Source organism: Brachyistius frenatus, unplaced genomic scaffold (assembly GCF_029030835.1).
Source record: "Brachyistius frenatus isolate BFR_SWC_R1_liver_20210118 unplaced genomic scaffold, ASM2903083v1 Contig_101, whole genome shotgun sequence".
Lineage (NCBI taxonomy): Eukaryota > Metazoa > Chordata > Actinopteri > Embiotocidae > Brachyistius > Brachyistius frenatus.
In genome coordinates, this window is record NW_027210700.1 from 1337850 (window position 1) to 1353959 (window position 16110).

Genomic DNA, 16110 nt, shown 5'->3' on the forward strand with positions numbered 1-16110 from the left:
TTCCCTTGGAATAGTTTCTATGGACTATTCTTGACAACTACATTTGAATAGCCTGTTAACATCATTTTAATTCATAATAAGTCATCAAATCTTATAAGCATTTAATATCTTCTGTATACAAAAATCTGAAATTGTAAGTTTGTACTTAAAGAATCAGTGCAGAAGACCTCCAGCAGTGATCTTAACTCCCCTTACAAACATGCAAGAGACCCGAGCTAGTGTTTAGTTTGTCCCTTCTGGGCTACCGTAAAAATATGATGGTGCAACACGGTGTGCTCCGTGGAAGAGGACCCGCTCCACATGTAGATGTGAAGGCCTAATTCTCGGGTAACAAAAACACATCGATTCTTAATTTCAGGTGATTATAGACTGATGAAAACAAAATTATGAATATTGCATTTCATTTTTGCCAACAAATCCTCCTAAATCCCACACACTGAACCTTTAAGTGCTTGAGTAGACTTGGTTGTAATCCTTCGGTATAAAGTGCATACACTATAAACTATCAGCCGCTTCAGTTTAATAATATCTGTGCTGCTACTTGCCTTTAAGAAGCCATATCTGTCAATGCGTTCTTATCTCCAAACAAGAGACAATGATAGGAATCGGTTGTCGGAGCCGAGCAGCCTGGCCCTGCCTGCTGCCAGAGGCTGACCTCTATTCTGCATCTCATCAGTCCAACACTCGCAATGTGACAGCCACAGCCACAGCACAGACTACAGCTCCTTTATCATCTAAACATAGCATAAAGGCGGATTTAACACATGAGCTGGCAGCAATTAAATTAAATCATGATAATATTTTCTGGTCATTTGTGGTATCATTGAGGAAGATGTTTCATTACGTATCAGACAGTTGTCAGCGTGGATGTTTTTCCTTGACACAGCGGTTGATAGGGAAAGAGGAATAGTAGCAGATGACTCCAGGGCCTCACCACAGCAAATCCGACCCCTGCACATCCATCCATAGAGTCTCGCTTTTGTGTTGCCAACTGTCTCTGCCTTCCTCTCCTCTCCAACTGTCGTGGTATTAGTCAGTAAGACGGTGGGGGTTTAGGTCAGAAAACTGCAGACAAAACGATGTTTACACAGCCGGTGCAGACAGGAGAAGTTTTAGATGAATAAATAATGCATGGGATTAAGTCCTTGGCTATTTTTAGTCCCTCATACCGTGTGATTATTCCCCGTCCTTCTCCCCACTTTTTCACTGTTATCCTAAAGCTTAACATGCGCTAGCTGCCATGGAAACTGCACCATTGTTATAAAGGCAGCTATATAGTGGAGGAGGGGAGGCAAGGACGAAGCAGACTATCTTTGTACTGCAATTATATTGTTGTTGTTGTTTTTTTGGAGATGTGTTTTGTTATTGTGTATAATATTAACATGTGTTAAGCAATGAAAGTAATTCTGAAACATGGTAAAAAACTGGTAAAGAGGAATATAATTTTTTGAAATTCTTCTGATCACTATTCAAATTCATTAACTACAAAACATGGATGACAAATGCATCGACAGTACGATGGAGTGCGATATATGCAGTGCAAAGCTATCAAGTTATTTGCGAAATATAGCAACGGGAGGGGGGGGAGGGAGGAGGGGGTGAAGGAGTAAAATCAGCTTCGCTGCTCACATTCCCATTAGCAGGTGCAAAGAAGGTCATGCATATGCACAAAAGCTGGAGGTGAAGCACGACTGATATCAGCAGTGGGTTTTCAAAAAAAAAAGCTGTGTTTTTTTCCCTTTCTGAGCAGCAGAAGTGAAGAGACGGAGAGAGGGAGGTGAGACTGATCTAATGAGACAGCGTGATCACAGCCTCCCTTCACATCTCGCAAACATCCCGGGCACATCTTCCTGTCTTTTCCGCTGATCCGCGCAGCCCTTCTTCTTCTCACTATGGCTGCCTGCTTTCAAGTTTCTGAAGCCAGACAAAAAAAAGAAATGCATCAGCACACTCCTTTTACTTTGTGGATAATTTGCTAAAGGGGCGAGTCTTTCGAGAGAGGTATTGTCAAGGTCTTGTGCTACAAGTGTGGGCATGTGTAGAATAAGCCAGATGATTCTGTTAGTGGTTAAAGAGAGTACTGAGAGAGACACAGTTTGCAGGTTTGCTTCTCTGTTTTTAACCTTTCCCAAAGCAAAAAAACAACAACAGATTTTAAGGAATGGATTAAATACTGTGTTTACTCAAACTCTAGCTGCAAACATGACTGTGGCCAGCTAACCGGATTAAACCTAATGTGACTTCTAAAGCCAAGCAGAATTAGGAAAAACGATTCACTAAACAGGCATGTGTGAATGTGTTTTATTCTTCCAAGTATGTTTTTCTATACTACTCACCCACTCACGATTATGTCAAAAACATCAGCACTTTACTGGCATTTGTACTGTATATATTTACAGTAGTATTAAAGATATAATATACCAGAGTTACATGTCTTAATCTGCAACATAAGAACAATGTCCATGTCGTCTCAGTGGATTATTGACCAGGAAGGATGAAAACTTTTTGTCTCAAGCATGTAGCTTTAGTTTATAAAGTCTTATTTATCACAATATTACATAATAATATGACATAAAATGTCTAGCTAGTTAACTGCGTATAAACTGTGCCATCAACAGTTGTATTGAGAAAGCCACAGTCAACATGGATTTCTTGAACATTACGTAACTACGTTTTTTTACGTTACGAAATGTAACATAACTAATTGCACTTACGTAGCATTAGTGAAATATGTTACATGACATGCCTTACTTGTGTCAAATTAATCCTCTTAACCCAAACAATGATCTTTTCACAACCCTATCCAAGTAGTTTTGGTGTCACATTTAATCCAAACCATGATCTTTTCCTCAAACTAGCCACATAGTATTTCGTGAATAAACCTAAGGCCCCTGGGCGACGCAAAACATGATACGGTATCCTCTAGTGGACTGACCGGTGAATTACAGACTTTGTTGTGATACCGGGTTTGAAATGGAAGACTTGTTTCAATAATTTTGTTGATACATCTGTTGTGTTATCTTTACATATATATCAACTGCATGTGCTGTGCCAGATTGGAACGTTTTACAGGTGAAGTTTAGCAAAGTTTCGATCTCGTGTTTTTTAATCCTACAGATACAATAATAAAGACATTACATATCAATTTATATCTCAATTAAGTTTCATAAACCATCCACAACAGGGAGTTATAGACACTCACTGATATCATTCAGCAATACTGTTTACTGGTTCCCACATACAAAGAGATCCTCACATCATAGTCCTTCCCATAGCTCCGAAAAGCAAACCACCATCTGTAATTAACTGCGCTTAATGTACAATAACAACAAGCCATTATACAAAATGAGGCCCACAAAGTGGCCTCCATGTTGCCAAATATGAAACAGATTGAGCAGCTTTTCATAAGGGTCAATCACAACAAGGGCACACACAGCTATTTACAGCAATGTGCACACTTGACAGAAAGCGGTAAAGAATGGCTGGCAGGCAGCGCTGGCAAAGATCTGAAGAACAAAACATGTCGAACGAAGAACAGAATGTTTGGGGAGAAGTACGACTTTTACACGTCCTTTTCTGATTCAGCTCAGATTGTCCGCTAATCCAGACCATACAGATCCACCTCCCGCTTCGCTCCAGTAGAGAGGTCACACCCTACAGATCGTCCTATTTCTATCTGCGTGCGGCTGCACACGCAACACCACAGTTGCCATTGATCTCCGCCCTGAATCTAATTAGACTGGTAGCCTCTGGTTCCCATTTATTCCTGTTTAGTTAGACCCCAGTCCTTCACAGGTCAATCCCACCGATTTTACGTATCAAACTTGGTTCACTTGTCAATGGGACTTCTACTAAGCCTGCTGTAATGTCTTTATTAAATCTGATACAATAACCCTTGTGATGACATCAGGGTTATCTGGGCTTGACCTTGGAAACTACACCTTTTGAATGGGACGCCTGCAGCACATTGAGTTGTATTGTGGGACATGAAGGGTTTAGCATCACTGGAGCTCGACCTGAAAGCAGGGATATCTCTGCCTCTGTTTAGTAATTTTTTTGATGTCAACTACAAATAATTTACACCCTAACTTTAATTTCAAAAAGGATAATGAAGTAATGGGATGAGACAGCCATTAAACTGTAAAAAGAGAAGCTCAAAGTGACTGAAACTAGAGGGATATAAAATATGTACATGTTTTTGTGCACTGTATAACTGAAACAAAGTCCTTTGAATATCTGGCTGAATTCAATTGATGCTTAAATTCACCTGCATGTTTATCTGACATATTTAAATAAGAGCTGTAAAATCCACAAGCTTTTTGATCCAAATATTACACGGGCCCCTACAAGTCACATATAAATCGATGCAAACAGATAAACAAACAAAGAGAATGGATTAATAAATGGTGCACATGAGTATTTTAATAATCCGTGAGCGCAGATTGAATTTCCTGATTTTAGCATAAACCCTGTCTGTCAGCAGCAGTACCTGTGAGGTGAATAACTATACATGTTGATAATCCCAACACTGACATCAGAGTCCAAGGTGACACAAAGACTTTACTTTGATATGAAACAGACAAATCTTAACCAAACTAATCTTTGAAACTGCAAACACATTTTTTTCTTGATAAATGACTTGGAAAAAATAATAATGTTGACGTTTGTTTCAGCACGTTTTCAATCTAAAACTACTTTCAGCTTGCAGAGACTATCGATCACCCTCGTAGCAGCACGAAGGCCAAGAGAATAAATCCACTGTATGTGTCCGGCATGTCTGATGTATATGTGACACCAGCATGTGCTAGTGTCACGTCAGTATTTCACCATAAAGCCCGTTGTGTCGGAGAGTGTAACCAAGGCCGTCCTCCACCTCGGGCGCTCGCTCCGAACTAGACCAGCGTGTCGACAGCGAGGCGGCTGCAGCTGCACGTGCTGCTCCGGCACGCTGGCCACCACCAACAGGCCTCTGGCACTCACTGACAACAACCCTGGCAAATGGGGCATCGGCTGACACACACACACACACACACTCAAATTAATAGAGCTAACGTACACACGCAGCCGCCACCCTGCATCGGTAGACGCGTCGAGCTCTTATGTTGGGTCTGTGTTTGTGATTAAAGAGAAAACAAAAGACGACTTCATCTCCCACCAGTTAGAAACCATGTGATTTAAATTCTTCCACCTGTCCCTGAAACACTAATCCAGGTCTGAGTTTATCAGAAGATATTTCCCAAACATCTCCCTCAGCTTCTCTTGTAAAATCACAAGGTTTTCCAAGACCTTACAGGACGTAGGGCTGAACTGTGGTCAGTCAGTGGTCAGTGACAGATTTGCTGAGAAATAATATACACTGATATTGTTTAAATACAAGCGTAGTTGTGCACAACAGTCTCTCCAGGAAGTCAAACAGTTGTGCTACGATGGGAAAGAGAGAGAAATATTATCCCTGGTGCAGCTGGCCAGTCGCAGCATGAAGTGTGTCGCATTGTTGGCTTTGAAAATTATAGGAAGAGGCGAATCTGACATCAGAAAGGTGTGGGGGTAAGAAGAGTTTCAAAGCTATCTAAGCATCTATCCCGACCCCAAGTGTTTGTCTGGGGCTGGTACGGTGCCCTGAAATATCTCCACAGAGAGGTTTTCATCCTGATTATATTTCACCTTGACTGGCTTCTTTGAAAGGAAGAAGAAACCTGAGATGTCATGTAGGGTCACTTCTCCCTCCACAGAAAGAGGTGACGCATTAGAACCTCATCTTGTCTCTGAATTCATGGTGGCTAGGACTGCAACTAGCTGAAATTTTGATGTGAACTAACATGGCAATTATTTTCTTAGTCAATCAATCGGATGATTTAATTGAGATGTACAAAAGTGTACGTCACGATTTCCTACTGCTCAAGATGATATCAGATTCCTTGATTTGTCCAACCATCACATCACAACTAAACATCTTCGCTCATAAGACAAACAAAAGCAGCAAATCATATGGAAAGAGGGAGAGTTCTAGAAAATAAAAATAAAAAATACAACTAATCAACCATCCAAAACCACAATAATGACGACTACACCTACAGGGCAACAGTAAATAATTTGTGGACACATCTCACCTTATTATGGTAAACATGTTCACAAGGAGTTGCCTACTTGTATCCAAACCCCGCCCAGTTGTGTTTTCTGTCCACCTCCTTAAAACAAACTAGTTGGACATATTTGTTTTTGCTCTGTTTGGGTCCGAGTTAAATGTGTATCCATTTAGAATCTAGATATTGACTCTGTCAGCCATTTAGTGCTGAACATGTAGCGTACAGTGGGTTTATCAGAGCTCCTGCTACAGCCGGAAACGAGGCTAATGAGAGCTCATGTTCACCAGCTAGTCACAGAGTGTGTCAGTCTGCTGTTTGATGCTGGGCCTGAAACATACTGCATGTTTATCAGTGGTTTCAGTCTGATTATGTGAGGAAGCAGCTGCTGCTTAAAATGAGGCGATGAAAGCTGCTTTGCAGGCTGAAAGAAATCTGAAAAGCTCCACAGAGCTGAAAAGAACTAAAATTAGGTGATAATTCTCTCAAACACACCATCAGACACGACACAATATCCCTTCATTCATTGTTTATATAAAAATATGGATACGCGCGGCTTTAAACCTGCAATATCAGATTATTTTGGCAACTGTGGCTGTTAAGAAGCAACACTCATTTATTTGGAGTCTTGTTTTTAGCCACCTGATGAATTTAAGTCCAATATTTATTCTCTTTAAGCTCTGCTTTTGGTCTCTACCAACTCCTGCTGGGAATATCTGGCTCTTAAGCTCCTAAATACTCCACTATGTTCATCAGCTAGCTGCTGTTTGATGCTCAGGAAGTACTGTATGGTGGCCTTTTATGGCTATTTCTCTGAAAGCACCTGCCTACTACAAATTACACTATGAGTCACGTAAGAGGGAACCAAAACAGCAAAGTTGTGGACGGACCAGTCAAACACTCAAACACTCATTTTCTGAAGTTTCCCCCCTTCCCATGATCACACAAACACAGAACGAGAGTTAATCACAACTTAAACTCTGGCTCAACTAATGTCAACAAACGAAGCTCAGGAGAAGCAGAAGTCTTTAGCGATCATCTTTGCGATGAGGGTCGTTGTTTGCTCTGCACATCTACCATCCAACTAACTTTCCCTGGTCTCAGATCGAGTCATTGACTGTTGATCTGTGGATGGACTGTCTGCTCGCTGCTTTGCTCACAAATGATTGTGCATAGCAGTGATAATCTTATTAAATGCTAGCTTTACCTGGTAGTTTGCACTGCACCTATGTGTATCTATTCATTTATCTATTTAGAGTTCCACACAGAACTTTTTGAGGTTAGTCATCTTTAAATGTTTCTCCTGCTTGGTTCCATAGCATCTAATCTTGTAGTGTAACAAACATTTTACTGGAGCATGGTACATGTTCTTCTAATCCTTTCGTTGTTAAATGGCATTTGGAAAACAGCTTTTAGGTGCATTACCACCACCTTCTGGTGGTAGTAATGCATTACTAGCGGCTGCTGGTAAAAGCAAGGCAAATAAGACAAGAAGTGAAGTAAACTATGATTATTAAACCCTGATTATTTTCTGCAATACTTTCAACTTTACACACAGTGACCTGATGTGTCATTAACAGCAGTTTTAGTTTAAAAATTTGCTCCTGTATATTAGCAGCAGAGCTAATCTTTGAGGTAATCTTTGAGGTTCTTGACAGATCTACAGTCAATTTAACTTTGAGGACAGGTTTATCTTGATTTCTACCTGGGGATGCTTATATTTTCAAATATTTTTCCACTTTACTGCAATTTATAGATGCAAACCTGTCAGGTGCACCTGTGAAGAGGCATCTTCAATAAAAAAAATAAAAATAAAAAAAAGCTTGCTTGTTGGCACCCATTGAGATCCAATTGAAACAGCAACAGCACCTCTCACCCTCTTACAGCCTCTCCATTTGCCAATCAGCAGAATGAGCCCATCAGACAGTTGATGCCTGACAAACTGTTTGGAGATGGCATGCCTGTTTCCAGGGCAGAGGGAATTCCACGTGGTAATTACAGGGGAAAACAACGCAGCTGATTCTATTGTATGGTCTGATACACTGAAAAGGTCACTGATCTGTGGATGAGATGGATGCCTCAGGAATTACAATAAAGCCTTTGTCTCCACAGAGGAACCATCCCATCTCACCTTTTGCTCCTTTCCCATATAATCAGTATGGAGAGGCTGGCTGCAGCAGAGATGACATTGACGAACCACAGTCCTTTCCCATAAAGTCGGCCAGCGGCATGCTGAGGGAAGTTTATCGAGTTATGCTGCAACCGTCCTGCCTCTCATCAGGCAGGGCTGCTGGGAAAATGAGCACGCAGAGGTTTAGGTCAGATCAGTTTAACACAACTTCTAGGAGGAAAAAGGTCCCCTTTGTTCCTACTGTCATCCTCCGTCCTCTACATCTCTGCGAAACATGTCCACTGTCTCAAACCATTCGTCCTCCACGGCCAGGTGGGGAAAGAGTGGGGAGTGGTATGTTTTAATGGCAGGAAGATAAAAGTAGCCAAATGGCAGCCAGTCATAGGTCACAGTAAAGGGCAATGGGCTTTACAGAAGCAGCTGCTTGGACGCCACACTTATAGGTCACTGGTCAATATAATGAATGACTAGCAGTTAGCCCGGCAAATTACTGTTTCCATCCTTAAAGTGGCGAGGCCCTGCAATCAATGGGAATTGAATTCAGCACCTAGTGGTAAAAATGAAAGACGCAGGCGACATGTTGGATGTTATTCATCTCGCTGCAGAGAAACACGTTTCAAACTTGAAAAGTGGGTAACAAATTTCTCTCCTTTGATTTCAGTTTTGTAGCAGACAGCAGATGAGTGAAATCTACATTGTGTTCTCAAAAACTCTACAAGGCTGCAGGTACGAGTACGAGACAGACACTGAAATAAAATAGTCTTAAGGCCTTGGGGCATTATTTTTGTGCAATGAATTGGTACGTCAATATATTTTTTTGAACTGCTGTTTTTGTTATGAATACTTTCACACAGAGTTTTGGAACGAGGTAGATTTTTCTGAGTTTACCCACTGAATAATAACCATTCAGATTTTGCATTATAGGTGGCATCCCGAGTTTTAGCTGTGGAGAATTTTCATTCAGAGCAGACAGACAGATCATCAGGTCTGAAACCAAAATATTGCCAAACAAAACTTCTTTCTCAGATCGGCTTGTCTCCCTGTTTGCCCAGCTGCTTCACCAGGACTAACTGACACGTCATATTAAACCATCTCTCTGTCAGTTTAAAGGAAAAAGGAGCGCATATTTTTGACAGTATTGAAGGTTTTCCTCCTCCAGTGGTAGATTTCATTACCTTAATATCAGCTGTGCTGATTTTAAAATGATAATTTTGCCATTTTGATTTTGAGGGAGAATGAGATGTTGTGAATCTGTTTGAAATTAGAATAACTAATGATTAGTTTTGGTGCAAGAATTTCTCTTTTTCAGGTTTTTCAGGTTGTTGTTTATGTCTTTCCCGGTGTGGAAAGACCTTTAATATATGAAAATTACAGCCTGATAATCAGACTGGGCGGTGGTTTCGTATCACTTTACTGTTGGTTTTTCCATGGCATCACTTTTATCTATGGAAGGGTTGTTAATGGTTTCACCTAATGTGGGAGCTGCTGTGCTGGTTGCTAAGAGCAGATAACTTCATGTTTTTCATGCCGATCAAACACATATGATTGTTAAAGAGTAGTTATTTCTGTGAAAATTGTACTGTACATGGACCCACAGTGTGGACCTCATCCAGGCTTGTCAGCATGGTAAATGGTAATGGTCTGTACTTGTATAGCACTTTATCACCTTTTGGTCTCAAGGTGCTTTAACATGGTTTTTCCCATTCACACACTAATGAAACAGATCACCATGCAAGGTGCTGCCATCAGGAGCACATTCACACACCGATGGTTCACCATCGGGAGCAACTTAGGGTTCAGTGTCTTGCTCAAGGACACTTAGGCATGTGGACAGGAGGAGCTGGGGATTGAGCCACCAACCCTCCGATTAGTGTTCAACCCACTCTACCGTCTGAGCCACAGCCTCCCATCTTCTTCAGTTTTTCGTTCTCTGGCGGATCGTGTTTACACGCAGTAGCTGTTGTTGGGTTGGATGGGCTGGTTGTCAATGATTTTTTTTTTTTTTACCCTTTCTTTTTATGAATGACGGGTAAAGATGTTGCTCTGTTAAATTGAATTTGCTTTTGGAGTGTGTGGAGTCACTTGCTGAAGTCAGTGAGATAAACAGAACAAATCAGACATGGTCATGTGTTCAAACCTGTGTTCAAAAATGTTGATTTAGATCAGATAAAAAACAAATCTGATCAGACTTTTGCTTTCGGTTGTTGACAGGTTTTGATACTCGCTGCAACATACATATTCCAATTCCCGAAATTTAACAACCAGCCGTAGAAATGAGAGAGATGTTATTGGTTGGTATGGTTGGAAGAAAAGAGTTCAATTTCATATCATTTTAAATATAAAACATTTTTTTGACCTTTAAATGTAATTCCAGTGGGATGACATTAGATAGCACCACCTTATTGGTTGCAGCCCATCATTGGGAACAAAAAAAGATCACTTTGAAACTCTGAGATGTACTTGATGTATTTTGTACAAGTGTTGTTCACATGTATACATCTTTTACAATATCATCATGTGAACTTAGTTTTTTTTTTAAAGACAAGTGCCAAGATTGAAAGCGGCTTAAAAGGCACATCAAATTATTAAATTGACCTATAAAATCATTCCAATTACAAATTTCAAAAAATGATTTACATGTCATTTATTTTGAACTTGTATTTTGTTTGTAGGAACCAATGGCTCAGACAGCAGCCTGAGCAGTAAAGCAATTAATAAAGAGGCAAAATACCATATTCATAAATATAGATGTGCACATTTGAAATCATTATCTCCCATTAATAGACTGAGAAATTCAACCCTGATGATACACACCTGTTAAAATCTCTACATGTAATGTTTGATTATTTCAAGTTTAGTTTGACTGTAGGAATATCAGTAAAAAAAAATTTAAAAAAAAAAATCTGAGGAAAAAGTTGTTGGTGATTAATAAAGGTTATAAGGGAAATTTTACAAGGAAAACTTTACCACTTATCTGCATAGATAAAGTTTATGTTTTTCCCAATAAGTTATGGGCAAAAAACCAACAGTGTTTCACTTCAAAGGCCAGTACCTCCAGCCTGGCTCAGCCCAACTACTGCTCACAGCTTCAGTTTTTTATTGTAAGGGTTAGGATACACCAGCCTACAATACAGCCACCACAGAGGTCACATGATCTACATGGTTGTCGTCCACCATCTTGTGTCTGACAGCGGGGTGTCTTAGAAAATATTGCAAAGTAGCATTTGGAATTACTCAAAACCTGTTGTCATCTCTTCATGTTGTCTGTTCTGACTGTCTAAAGCCGTGTTTGGACTGAGTCGTGCAAATTGGGGCCAAGACGTGTTGGAAATATTTGATAATCCTCTGACTGTGCTGTAAGACTGTCCGACAGAAAAAGACAAGGACAACAGATGATGGATCTGCAGACAAACAGCAGAATGGTTCTGGTGACTTCGGACATCAGTCCGAGGCTGAACATCACACACCTACAGCAGGCCAAATCACTCACACGGTTGGTGGTGCAGCTAACCTCCATACTGCTGGTACACTCACTGTTTGAGGTGAAAAAACACACACTGCATGAACAGTCCAGCAGATCTTGCACTCATCACACAAAGCTGGAAGATATTTGTAAGTTAAAGGGTAAAAAAAAATCTATATATATATATATACAGCACTACGTTACATTTTAGAAGCTACAACCAGCAAATGTAGTATTTTTACCTGATAAATGACTAAATGAGAGCCAACTTCTGCACAGTCAACACATTAGCTGTATGTGGTGAATAAATACAGACTGCATCAAAATTACTGGATATATGACTCATGAAGTTATCAAACAAATATTCATTTCAGCACCAGACTTGTCAATTATTGAGATTTCGGATTAGGAAAATAGGCGTCCAACACGTTATATCAGTTAAACATTCTGTAACATTTAGAGGGATGGTTGCTGTTTATTTGTCCGTCTTGGCTCATTAATGAGGAAAAGTGTTTGATAAAGGATAACGATAAGGTGCTCAGCAATGTCACTAGGCCACCAAAGATTAAATAGAGTTTACAGGTAAAGCAGTAACCTGTTTACTGACTGTAGCGGAAGACTTTGTTCCTTGTGAAACAGACAGATAAGACGGGTTGGGGCTGTTTAGGAGGTGAGTGATAAAGGGTTGAGCAACCAGCCTCGTCTGACACCTCCGGGACTCCAAAATCTGCACGGGTGAAAGGAGGGCATTTGGTGCGATGTCATTGTGTGTCTGCCATCATTTGTGTTAACACACAGTGACACCGAGGCTGATTTCCAAGAAGGAGCAGGATGCAGAAGAACAGATGATAGGAAGTCTGATGATTCTGCCAGCGGTAACAGAACAGAGCAGGATGCCTGGACGGCTGTGTGAGCAAAGTACTCTCACTTCCCCTGACATGATGTTAACTGGGGGAGTATAAACATGACGAGAACTGACTGTATTCCCATGACTATGGTGCTGCTTCATAAAACACTTACACAAGCACATTTGAAAGATTTCCAATCCTAAGCTTTTTCTACATTTCCCTTTGCCGACTTTAGAGCTATTTGAGTCCCCAAGATACAGCATATATCTATATATATTGCATTAATGGTCAACTTAAAGCTGCACCATATGAAATGACTATTAAATATTAAACATCAAAAGTGACACCTGTAGAAACAAACCCAAACATTTCCCTTAACCCTTATGAAGCTTTTGAGCCTCTTTTAGCAGATTATTTTGGTTTTCATGTCTGCACATTTACTATTTTGGTTGAATGCAAAATACTCACCTGCAAAAAAGTGATGTAAATTTGCAACGTTTGTTAAAAAAAAAAAAGATTTTGAATAGATTTGCATCAGTTCATTCTTCAGAAAAATTATAGATTTCAACATCAGGCAGTAATGATCTGGTATCTTCGTTTGGACCAACATCTTTCTCCTTCTGGGGGTTCAGCATGAATCTCTGCCCACCAAACTCAAACTGGATCCTGATTGAGACCATTTTAAACTCAAACTGAAATCGTTTTTAAAGAGGGAGCAGTCATGTAGTCATGAATGATCTGGTGCCCCTTTTTGTGGTGCATTTTTATATCAATTTGTCATATAATCTGTCTGTATTTCTCGTTAACTTTTGTGTTTTGATTGTGCGTTGATTTGGATTGTCTCCTGTGAAAGTGTTGTGAGTCGTTGATTTTCTGTATTTTAAAAAGTCCATCTAGGGACGGGCATTGCACATGAGTTTAGGCTATAAATGCTGTGGTGTGTCGCATTATTTATGCAACATACTTGTCCCCATACAAATAAACGTGAAATAAATGAATAAATTAATTAATGAATAAAGGGTTGTAATGTGACATCTGAACCATTTCCACATGACGTGATGGGTTGATGCCTTTTACTCGCAAAAGCTCCGAAAAATCGACCTCCTTCATAATATTGGTGACCGCATCTGTTTTGGTCTTGGACAGTGACGTTCTGCTGCCACATCACTTCATTGCTGTAAACGTTCTGCAGCATTTCAAGGCTCACTGTTGCGGATTTTCTGAGTTTGACACAAAGTTTGTTGTGGGCTCTCTGTTAAACACACAAAAACATGGTTAACTCAGGTGCTGATGTCGGTGAAGCGTCAGAACTTGGAATATTTACTCACAAAGTTTATGGCTTCCACCTACTCCGAACAGTTGCTGGACTTTTTGATTGCCCCTTGTATATCTTTATTACCTTGTTGGTGCTATATACTGCTGTAACTGACGTAGAACATTACTGACTGACGTAGAGCCCATGTAAAAAAGCAAATACATTTACTTTTCAAACTGTTTTTCAAGTACTTCCTTGGAAGAAGTAATGTTCTTCCCAGAAGTTAGCATGACAGTCAGCATGAACAGAACCAAGACATAAACTTCAGCAGAGCACACAAACCCTCTACGGAGAATTAAATTGTAGCGTTACCCAGTGTGTTTGACTGGCAGGTGATCACTGCATCACACAGAAAAGAAACCTCCAGCAGCCAGCCAACGAACCGAGGCCAAGAGCTCAGACTGATGTTCAAATATGACCTCATGGAGATGTAATTCCCATCAGGCGAAATCAGAGAATTAAAAGGAAGTGCCCCGGAGCTGGAATGAATATGAAAAGACAGGGAGGAGCTGCCGGTGGCCCAGCAGGCCCACGCCTCATCCTACTTACCTGACATGGTGTTTCACAACGATGATTCACTAAAGAGCTCATGCAAGGAGCGAGACTACACAAAGGCAGACGGACACCCCAGCACGGCTGAAAATCCTCCGCTTTTTTCCGGGAAAGTTTTTAGCTTCACATTCACCAAAGCAGAAAACCTGAGGCTCATTCATATATATATATATATAATATAATATATATATTCACCAAAGCAGAAAAATCCCTAAAAATAGACATCGTTTACCACTTAAACCCTCTGAAATGAATAATTAAACAAAACCTTGCATAAAAATAACTGGCTCATATATATGAATAAGAGGAGCGATATATATATATACATATATATATATATATATTCATATTCAGTTATTTTTATGCAAGGTTTTGTTTAATTATTAATTTCAGAGGGTTTAAGTGGTAAACGATGTCTATTTTTAGGGATGCAAAGTGTCACAAAGAAAACCCTGAATACTGGCACACTATACTGTCCACTGACCCTAAAACTGACTCACTTTTTAACAGCAGGCCTGATGCATTTCGTAAAAAGTGATATGGGTCTTTTAATTTGAAATATACCAACCAAAAGTATGGCTCCTGTGATCATTATTCTCCTTTAATAATGCCTAACATTTCAAATCTAGCCAAATGAGTCATGGCCTGCTCTGAGTTCAACAGTTTAAGGTCATGGTGCACACCTTTTTAATAAACCAGAGTAGATAATCCAGATGCCATCGACCTCTCTGCTGGGAGCCAGTGGCATTTTCATGTGAACAGCTAATGCAGACAATGCTGGGAGCTCAGATGGAGGTGACAGGTAGGCTGCTGGAAGGAGACGCTTCCGTCAACATTTACATTAAGGTGCTGGTAAATTTGAGCAAGCCATCCAGCTGATATCAGATATGACTGCTGCTGGCACATAAATTGGTCACATGTGGATGTGTTATTTAAGCTCCTATTGTTGTTTTCTTTTGTAAAAAAAAAAAAAAAAAGACAGTTTCAGTGCAGATAATGGCCCCAGCACGCCTCATTGATTCCTCCCTGCACGGCTGTATCTGTTATAACCAGCAGCTTCGTCTCCAGCAGTCACTCTGACCGCGCTCGAGGTTCGCCGGCGCGTCAGCAGTGTGCTGTCCTACCTGTAGAGCAGAGCAGGTGACGGTGGATGTGCGCAACGACGGACACTCACCAACTGATTTCAGTGCGCTTCGCCGAAGAAAAAAACAACCCCAAGGAGTCCTAAGTTGAACTAGCCGCCGGCCACCATCTTCCGCAGGGACGAAGAGGAGAACGTGCGCAGTGTCAGGGAGTCCGTCCGAGACGACACCTTCCACCGCCTCATGCCAGCTGACACCGCCGGACCCCGGTACACTGGACTTGAGAGAGGTGACACCGCACGGACACACGAGCGCTCCTCTGCGTGATGAGCAGCGACCGGGAGGCGCAACAAGATGCACGTGCTTAGTCCGGTGGATACAGGAAGAGAGGGTATTTGGCCTTCAAAGTAAGAGCAGAACAGCTGTAGATAAAGGAAAAGGAAAAAAAACAACAACACAGCTGTCGCTGTAGAGATCTGGAACATCCCAGAAAAAGCAAATGACATCATGAATAAACAGTCAAATAGAATGTGAATAAATCCAAAATGAAGTCGGAAACATTGTCCAGTTTCACATATTCCGGGATGGTAAACTGTATGGTGTCCTACTTCATAGTGTAAATGTTATCAATAGTAT

The 16110-nt window shown here is 40.7% G+C and overlaps 1 protein-coding gene across 1 annotated transcript in view; it reads right to left on the bottom strand.

Annotated features, from left to right (window-relative positions):
- pkib (protein kinase (cAMP-dependent, catalytic) inhibitor beta) overlaps nucleotides 1-15835 on the bottom strand; it is a 29206-nt gene extending 13371 nt beyond the window's left edge. The window contains exon 1 of the mRNA XM_069711515.1: nucleotides 15567-15835. The gene's annotated coding sequence lies outside the window, so the exon portion shown is untranslated. The remainder of the gene's footprint in view (nucleotides 1-15566) is intronic.
- Between the last annotated feature and the right edge of the window lie 275 nt (nucleotides 15836-16110).